The following is a 10000-nucleotide window of genomic DNA, read 5'->3' as shown; positions in this document are numbered from 1 at the left end:
GCCACACATCTATCTGCCCTGGACGCCACAGCCTATATGCCTAGGTCACGCCATCATGATAACTTTTGTGGTTTCCGAGCAAATCTGTCCAATACTGTGCTGTGTTTTCTGGCTGAGTCATCAGGGTTGTGTTCGTACGGTAGCGTTATCGATCTCCTCCGGTCAATTTGAGAGGGAGAAGGAAACAACACACACATTCTGGAGCGCATGCTATAGATAGAGAGCGGGGGTGTACCGAGGTTGGCTTGTGTTTTAATGTCTGTCCGTCAGTCCCCTTGGGGAGAGATCTATATGCGTACAGCCTTTGTGACTGTGCATATAGATACTTCAAGGCAGGGCCACAATGTATCACGCTATATATTCTGTAATGCAATCAGTATGCATTTATAGAATGCCATTAAAGTACAAAACTACTAACCTTATTTTTACGTCACCTTTATCTACTCCCTTTCACTGCATTTTGTACAGTTGTTAACCAAAAATGTATCGTGAATGCTTTAGTAGTTACTCAAATATTGACTGTTTTCAAACTCATTTTTAATTCTCAGGTCGGTGGGGATATAAGCACCTGCCAAACATGATGGGTGGCTAATTACGGCACACTTTGATCAAGATGAATAGTAGCCTAGTTCAATGCAAAAAATATTTACCGCCTGCTACACAAAGTTTGGAATCAGAACTTGATTTATGCATGGTGTTGGGTTCAGAAAACAAGGAGGAGTTATGATACAGAACACATTTAGTTCAAAAATAAACATAGGATAATTCAAGGGTTGCTAGAAAGTGCTTGTAAGATAATTAGTCAGAGTGAACATTATTGAGTGGTTTTAAGAAGCGCTTCCCGTTATTTATTTACATAACACAATCTCTCTTTTTCTCGCTTTCTTTTCACATCCTCATCCCTCTTTCCCTCTCTGACTGTAGTTTCTGTGTTCTTCCTGGTTCACCAGGTTGTTATTCATCACTTTTGGATGCATCAACTCATTATCTGGAGCAGGAAGTCCATGCAGTTTTCTACTGCCGTGGGTATTAATTACCTTGGTATGTGTAATCCTGGTTAAAAAAATTAAAGTGCATTTTTTGGTTAAATATATCGCGTCGCTCTATATCGCGTCGAGAAGAGTTTATTTTCCCTTACGTTTTACAAAGAAAATGAAATTGCTTACTGTTAGATATTTTAGGAACATGGTTGGATGCACTTCGGCATTTGGTCGGCCGTTATTCTGCCTCAAATCATTGTAAATTAAAAGGATTGTTTTCTGTGTCCTGCCAGTGTGTTGTGTGTGTTGCTGTGTGTTCTCACAGTTTCTTGTGTTAACAGTGCAAGTCCTCATGAAGATCGTTAATAAGAAATATAACAAAGCCCCGCAGTGAGCGATAAAGGGTAATAATGTATTGTTAATGATTTATGGACTCAGGAATTATTTAGTAAGGAAGCCCATTGACTGGGTATTGACTTTCCCCTGTAACTCGGCCCTGTGTTTCTGTTCTGCAGGTCATGTTTCCAGGTCTTTTCATGTAATATTTTATAATTGTCACTCCTATGAATGAGAGGTATCTCTGATATTTACAGCCTAAACTGCAGTGAATAGATGGCACAGAATCGCCACAGCTGTTTTGTTTTCAAGAGATTGAATTTACCCTGAGATAAACTGGGCATTTTGATTCTAAAAATGTTTCTTATTGGTTGTTGAATTTACTGTCATTGTCAGGGGGCATCTGATTGGTGTGCAGGAGCCCCTCCCCCACTACCCAGCCTTCCTCTCATGCCCTTGGCGATGACCTGCACACATCGACTCTCGCATACACCTCCTCTGATCACGTGACCTACAACAACAAGATGGCTCTTGCTCATTGCCTGGATACTCTCGTTTAAAGTAGCCTACGATGAATTCAGATGCCAGTAAGAAGCAGGTAGGGGTTAGCCATCTAGCTCTAGGATGCATACAAGTAGAGTTCGGACATTGAACCCAGAACCTATGACACTCAACTGCTCTGCATTCTTTGGTTCGGGTATCTTTGAATGAGCCTTGAGCTCAAATAGTCCCAAGTCTAATTTTTTCGAGCCTTCTGAATTAATTCCGCACGCAACATTGATTTCCCGGCCTTCGAACAAAGTCGAACTGTATCCCTTAGTCAGCACATGTTTGTTATTTATGCATAACCTCTCTGATTTAATACATGTTAGAAATGGACCTCTGCTCTTCCCACTTTATCCATCGTTGAGAGACACCACCACCATCCCCCCCCCCCCCTCTCCTCCAGTGGGATTAGGGATTATGTAGACATGACTGCAACAGCTCTCCGCTCCGCTTGTCAGCTCATCTGACAGACAGATTCACAGACATTCACGAGAGACATGCTTTAAATCCCATACAGAATCACTTACACCTACTGCCCCTTTGTAAGAGGCCCACCAAAAGCAGCATCTTACTAGCACTCTTTGGAAACCGAATTATTGGCTCACATTTCAAAGCATCAACGTATGATGGAAAATTCTCAAATGACAGTATTGTATGTAGATTTGTTTATAGCCCTAGAGCCACACTTAATATAAATTAATCTCAAGAGCACTGGCATCAAGGTGATTGAGCACACACAACAAATTTAATCTGAGGGAGAACATTAGATTGGATGAATTAGGGTGATGGGGTGAGGGTGGGTGGCATTTGTGTGTGTGTGTGTGTGTGTGTGTGTGTGTGTGTGTGTGTGTGTGTGTGTAGTGTGTTGTGTGTAGTGTGTTGTGTGTTGTGTGTAGTGTGTTGTGTGTTGTGTGTGTGTGTGTGTGTGTGTGTGTGTGTGTGTGTGTGTGTGTGTATGTGTAGTGTGTGTGTGTGTGTGTGTGTGTGTGTGTGTGTGTGTGTTGTAGTGTGTTGTGTGTGTGTGTGTGTGTGTGTGTGTGTGTAGTGTGTAGTGTGTGTGTGTGTGTGTGTGTGTGTGTGTGTGTGTGTGTGTGTGTAGTGTGTGTGTGTGTGTGTGTGTGTGTTGTAGTGTGTTGGGTGGGGGTGTTTAGAAGAGGGTGCAGATCTTGGGAGAAGAGAGCTCCATTCTGGCGGAGGGGAATCTAAAGACTTGGCTGAGACACACTGCCGTGCCTGTTTCCATACCAAGCACTCTCCTCCGTTGGCTCCTTAGTGACCCCCCCCCCCCCCCCCCTCAACCAGGACCACCACGTCCACCATCACCCCTCCATAGCCCCCCTCCATTTAAGAGCTCACCCTCCTCCTGGATCTCCTAGTCGCTCTCTACTCTTACTTTATACTGTTCCAATCTGTCTGACTTCTGACGTCTTGGCTCCTGGCGTCTGGACTTAATCGTTTCCTTCCTCTGTCTTTCTTTCCATCCCGTCCTCCCTTCCCTACCCCTCGCCACCTCCACCCCTTCTCTCTCTTTCTGTTTTTCTGCGTTTGTCTCTCCACTCTGCTATACCTGCTCTCCCTCTTTCCTCATTCACTCATTTTCACCCCAACCCCCCAGGCCCACCATGCGTGGTGGGTCTTTTCTCTCCTCTCTTCCGGTAGCTCCGAAAGGGGTGTGTGTGTGTGTGTGTGTGTGTGTGTGTGTGTGTGTGTGTGTGTGTGTGTGTGTGTGTGTGTGTGTGTGTGTGTGTGTTTGTGTGTGTGTGTGTGTGTGTGTGTGTGTGTGTGTGTGTGTGTGTGTGTGTGTGGGGGCTGGGGCCAGGCCCAGGGCGTTGCCATAGTGAGACTTTGTTTCCTGATGTCATTAGTATTGATGGTGTGCGTGGAGAGAGAGCTGAGCTGCTGTTCATGAAGACAACAGGCCGTCCCGGGTCAAACACTACATCCCACCATCACTACTTGTTGTTTACGCTAGTGATGAGGTTTCTGCACATGTGTGTTAATTGGAGTTTTGTTTGGGGTCTGTTTGTAAACTTGTATGGGTGTGTGTGTGTGTGTGTCTGTCTGTCTTAGCAAGTGTGTGTTATTCTGTCTCTATGCATGTGTGCGTATGTACGCACACGCGCGTTAGATCTATGTGTGTGTGACGTGTGTGTTTGCACTTAGGTGTCTCGGTGTTGGCATGTGTGTTTGTGCTTGCTTGCTTGCATGTGCATGTACATTTATGGATATGTGTGTGACTGTGTGTGTCCGTGTGGGCTTATGTTCAAATCATGCGTGTATGAAGTTGGTTGTTGTCCCCCTGTCATTGTTTCCATTTGGATTACATTCAATATGGAGACAATAAAGAATGAATAAATGAATGGATGGATAAATGGATAGGCAACAGATGAATAGACGAAAGTGTTGAATTTATGAGATGCTTTTGTCCGAGCAACATAGCCCGTGTGAAGCGGAGAGAGAGAGAGAGAGAGAGAGAGAGAGAGAGAGAGAGAGAGAGAGAGAGAGAGAGAGAGAGAGAGAGAGAGAGAGAGAGAGAGAGAGAGAGAGAGAGAGAGAGAGGAGCGGAAAGAGGGAGGGAGGGAGGGAGGGAGAATGAGAGAGAGGGAGGAGAGAGGGAGAGAGAGAGAGAGGGAGAGAGGAGAGAGAGAGGGAGAGAGAGAGAGAGAGAGAGAGAGAGAGAGAGAGAGAGAGAGAGAGAGAGAGGAGAGAGAGAGAGAGAGAGAGAGAGAGAGAGAGAGAGAGAGAGAGAGAGAGAGAGGAGAGAGAGAGCTGGCACAGTGGTGAAACAGGTTCTTAATGAAGAGACATGCCCTCTGTCTCCTGACGTGCTGGGTGACTGCTGAAGCATGGCTGACTCGAGCAGACCTGATGCTATGAATCCTGCAGTGTGCTGTTTCACTGAGCTGGCTGGGCCACTGGAATGACTGTTTCACTGGGTGGACTGTTTTACTGAGCTGATTGTTTTGCTGAGTTGAATTTTGCAGAGTGAATCATTGGACTGTTTCACTGTGATGACTGCTTTAGTCTGCGTTTCCATCTGTTTTACTGAGCTGACTGCATCATTATGTAACATGTTATTGTACACATGGAACGGTGTGTGTGTGTGTGCGATTGTGTGTGTGTGTGTGTGTATGTGTGTGTGTGTGTGTGTGTGTTTGAGAGTGAAAGCGTGTGTGCGCATGTGTGTGTGTGTGTGTGTGTGTGTGTGTATGTGTGTGTGTGAGAGTGTTAGCGTGTGTGTACATGTGTGATTGTGTACGTTTGTGTGTGTGTGATGCATGTGTGTGTGTGTGTGTGTGTGATGCGTGTGTGTGTGTGTGATGCGTGTGTGTGTGTCTGCGTGTGTGATGCGTGTGTGTGTGTGTGTGAGAACATGCTCATCGATAAAAAAAACCTGAATATGATTACTAGTTTCCGCTCCCTACTGTAGCATATGGTTTAGCCTCCAATAACCCCTAACCCCCCCCCCCCACCCCAGGGTGCGGACGGCCCCAGTCCACACTGGGATGATTAGTCATGCTGGGAACTCAGGGGCCAGACATGGAGCCTGTATGGATACTGTCACGTGCTGGCAGTGTGTGTGTGTGCCGTGTGTGTGTGTGTGGCTCAAGCACACGTACAAGTGCGCGTTCCACACCAAAGCTCTACGGCGAGCACGTTGGTTTTGACGATGTTGATGCTGAGGATGATACAATTATTGTTATTGAAATGAATGAGTTATTATAGTAATAATAATTCAACGTATAAGTGCTATATGTGGCTAAATAATGACTATATATATTTGTTTATTCTTCTGTAATAATATCATTCTTTTCAAATATTTTTCTTAAATATTAATTTATTAAAGCAACCTACTAATGTAATGTTTTGCAAGAAATACATGCGGAAAACATTTTCAACCAATTAAGTTGCGAATGCTAAAAACACGAAATTTTATCTTGTAATACTCACTTTCACCAGAGGGTGGTGGTATATGATAAGTTATACAAACAAAGAGGTACACAGATTGCGAGTGTTCAAGTCTTTTGTATAAAGACATGATTGTTTCAGTGTATGTTAAGTTTTAGATCAATTCATACATGGATACATTAATTATTATTATTTTATTTATTTGATTAGGACATTGCACATTAATCAACATGTCAGCCAGAGTATCAATATAAATCTGCCGGAGTTAGCTTAGTTGCTTAGTTGCATCGGTTGTCCTAAGGCAATAAGTAAGTGAACTCACTAATGATGAGATCTACATTTGATATAGATTTCAGCTATCGTGCATTATATATGTAATGGTATTCTACTGTTTTGCATACATATCAGAACATATATAACCAATGCTGAAAATCACCACCTTATCAAATACCATCCCATATTCTTCAACATAAAGGGGGCCATTTCAATTCTGCATCCAGAAATGTTGATAAAGTGATGGTTCCCCTGAGCTGTCTCCTGATTTATCTCTACCATACCTCACCAGTAGCGTATCCCCTCCCTAAGGCTACTGCACAACAGAACTCCCACAGTATAGCAGCCATGGTCCGGGTCAACAGGGGCCTGCATAGCAGTCAAAACATAGCCTTGCTCAGATGAGTATGTAGCTGAAGGTGGGCTCGAGGGTGTGTTACTATTTTTAAAGAGCTGTACATCTCAGCAGCGGGGAGTAATCCCCACCTGAGATCCTCCTCAGAGAGAGGGAGAGGTGGAGAGAGAAAAACAGTGTGAGGGTGTGTGTCTGTGAGCACATGTCTCGTTCTATCTGACTTCATGTGACTTGGTTTGTTTTAGAGAGGGTGTTTCTGTCTTCATCTTTCTTATAGATGACTACTAGATCTTGTTTGTGTTAAACTGCGTGCATGCAAGAATTCCGGTTAACGTGTGCTCGCATGCGCGTTTGTGCTATTCGCTGTGTGTGTGGGTGTGTGTGCGTGTGATTGCAAGGTAACAGGTTTATGTGCATTTGTGTGTGTGTGTGTGTGTGCGTGTGTGTGTGTATGTGTCTGCATGTCTCTGTGTTTGGTTGTTTACAGGTTTACGTGTGTATGTGTGTGTGTGTGTGTGTGTGTGTGTGTGTGTGTGAGAGTGTGTTTACAGGTGTATGTGTTTGTGTGTGTGTGTGTGTGTGTGTGTGTGTGTGTGTGTGTGTGTGTGTGTGTGTGCGCGCATGGATGTGTGTGTGTGCACGCGTGATTGGTGGGTTTACAGGTTTACATGTGTGTGTATGTGTTTGTGTGTGTGTGTGTGTGTGTTTACAGGTTTACGTGTGTGTGTGTGTGTGTGTGTGTGTGTGTGTGTGTGTGTGTGTGTGTGTATGTGTGTGTGTGTGTGTGTGTGTGTGTGTGTGTGTGTGTGTGTGTGTGTGTGTGTGTGTGTGTGTGTGTGTCTGTGTGTGACAGGACTAGGGAATGGACAGCTTGCCACCCTGTGGGCACCAGAGCTTCAGTCTTCCTGTGATCCACACTGGCAGCTGGTCTGCCAAATGGGATCTTCCTGGAGATTACAGTCTCTGTGTCTGAGGTCCTGCACACGTACACACGCCTGTGTTGGTTGCTTTGTTCTCCCGCCTCCGTGGTTGTGTTCACTATTGTTCTGGCTGAGTGTGTGACTCTGAGAGGGAGATGATAGAGAGGACAGAGGGGGGAGGGGGGGGGGGGCAGTGAGAGAGAGAGATAGGGAGAGAGAGAGAGAGTGAGAGGGAGATAGAGAGAGAGAGAGAGAGAGAGAGAGAGAGAGAGAGAGATGGAGAGAGAGAGAGAGAGAGAGAGAGGGGGAGAGGGAGAGGGAGAGGGAGAGAGCGAAGAGAGAGAGAGAGAGAGAGAGAGAGAGAGAGAGAGAGAGAGAGAGAGAGAGAGAGAGAGAGAGAGAGGGGGAGAGGGAGAGTGAGAGAGACGGGGAGAATATTTTGTTAAGGAAGGGTGACAGAGACTGACTGACTGAGCCGGAGAGAGAAATTGCGAGTGAAAGTAATGGAGATAGAGAGAGGGACGGATAGAGAGAGGGGAAATTCACAGAAAAAGGGAGAAAGAGACACACATAGAGCAAGAGACAGAGAGTGAGCGAGGCTGCTAGAGGAAGCATCAGCAGGAGGGACGGGTCTAGGAGCGAGGTGTCAAGGCAAGAGGGGGGGACGAGAGCAGGGAGGGTGACGGGGGTTGGGGAAACAGGCGGGGGTGACCCTACATCGGGGAAGCCCTACATCCTGGCAGGCTTCTCGGAGAACAGGGAGGAGACGTGTTTCGACACAGATGTCAAGCCTACACCCTTGCCCTCCCCCATGGGACAATACCACACACGTTCACCTGATGTGGACGGACGTCTGCATGTCTGAGCTCTGGCGATGTATGTAGGCGTTTCTGGGCTGCATGAAGAATAGTCTAGTGGTAAGGGGTGTTAGACTCCCAGCTGAAAGGCCCTGAGATGTAAATCGGTCGGGATAAAAGCATTTCATGAATAATAAAAAGCCAACCGCCTCCGGATAAAGTCTCCTATGAATCCTATAGGTTCTGAACGTTGCTGGTGTGGGGCGTGTGAACATATTCATAGTGTGTTGAATCTCCGTGGGTCGGTGAACAACAACACCCTCAGAGCCGCGTCCCTGGCTGCTGAGCTGCTGAAATCCTCTCACAGCGGGCTTTCCCCTAGCCAACCGCTAAACGGGGGTGTTTTTGTGTGAGCCTCAGCACCCTGTCGGGTTGAGGCACTGTCCACGGTCCTGAATGCAAATAGCAGGCATCCCTAACCTGCTTAACCTACTTTCTGCCTTGCTGTCTCTGGCAAAGCGCTATCGGATCTATTGGAGCTATATATAGCCTGGTCAGCCACACAGGCAATGCTTATACCGTGGGCTCTGGGACTCTCTCTCTCTCTCTCTCTCTCCCTCTTAGCATGCACAACATGATTTATTCCTATCCTAGAAAGAACATTGCCTTAATTAAGAGGTAGTTGTGATCATCAATCCATCATGGTTTAAATCCACTCGTGATGGGAATCCATCCAGGTTGATTCAGGACATGCAAGTGTTTCCTGCGTGTTCCACTCATTAACCCAAACTGTTTAAATACATGTTGGGGAGTGCCGGGGCCTTTACGGAGATGAATATGACCGCAATAATGACGTTTTTTTTGAAAGCCCTTAATGGTTCCAATTATGTAGACATCTGTTGTGCTGCATTGCAATGCCAGTTCATATGCAGTTACCTAGCAACCGACAGAGGTACACTGATTTCCCGTTAAGTGGAACTGCTGCTTTCAGCAAGACTGTGGTCGTTTAGGTGGTATAGTCGCACGGAAATCATCGATATAAATGACGGATGAAATCTCAATGCACAGCCTTAAGGTTTCTTGTGGCAGGCAGTTTATGGCATAAGCTTGCAACAACAGAGACATGAAATGAAGAATGGCTGGATTATGTGGCCGGTTATATGTTGGGTGTGTTTACTTCTGCACCCGGAAGGTGAAAAGCACAAAAAGTGGAATAATGGAATCGTTAACAAGATAGTTTCAATTATCCAATTTCGATTTTGGTCCCTGGAAATACTGAATATAATAATAGTATGTGAGGTATTATTTTTTTGCCAATTAAATTGCTATCACAGGAAGGAGAGAGGGAGAGAGAGAGAGAAAGGGAGAGAGGGAGAGAGAGAGAGAGAGAGAGAGAGAGAGAGAGAGAGAGAGAGAGAGAGAGAGAGAGAGAGAGAGAGAGAGAGAGAGAGAGAGAGAGGGAGGGGGGGGGGAGAGAGAGAGAGAGAGAGAGAGAGAGAGGGGGGGGATAGAGAGAGAGAGAGAGAGAGAGAGAGAGAGAGAGAGAGAGAGAGAGAGAGAGAGAGAGAGAGAGAGAGAGAGAGAGAGAGAGAGGGGGGATAGAGAGAGAGAGAGAGAGAGAGAGAGAGAGAGAGAGAGAGAGAGAGAGAGAGAGAGAGAGAGAGAGAGTGGGCGGGTGGGGGAGGGGTGAGGAGAGCCAAAGGAAACAGAATATTCTAGAGCTGCTGGTTGTTGCGTCTTCAAGCGATGAAACATTTGTCTCATTCTGATGTAATTGGAAGGAAGCCAGGAGCACAGCCTGGTTGTAGCCCCATGCCCCTGGGCTCGCTTTAATGCCCTCTATCAAAAAAAAACTCTACATCCGTCTTTTCTTAATAATTATTT

The sequence above is a fragment of the Gadus morhua genome, chromosome 10 (assembly GCF_902167405.1).
Source record: "Gadus morhua chromosome 10, gadMor3.0, whole genome shotgun sequence".
NCBI lineage: Eukaryota > Metazoa > Chordata > Actinopteri > Gadiformes > Gadidae > Gadus > Gadus morhua.
Note: the sequence above shows the minus strand (reverse complement) of the source record.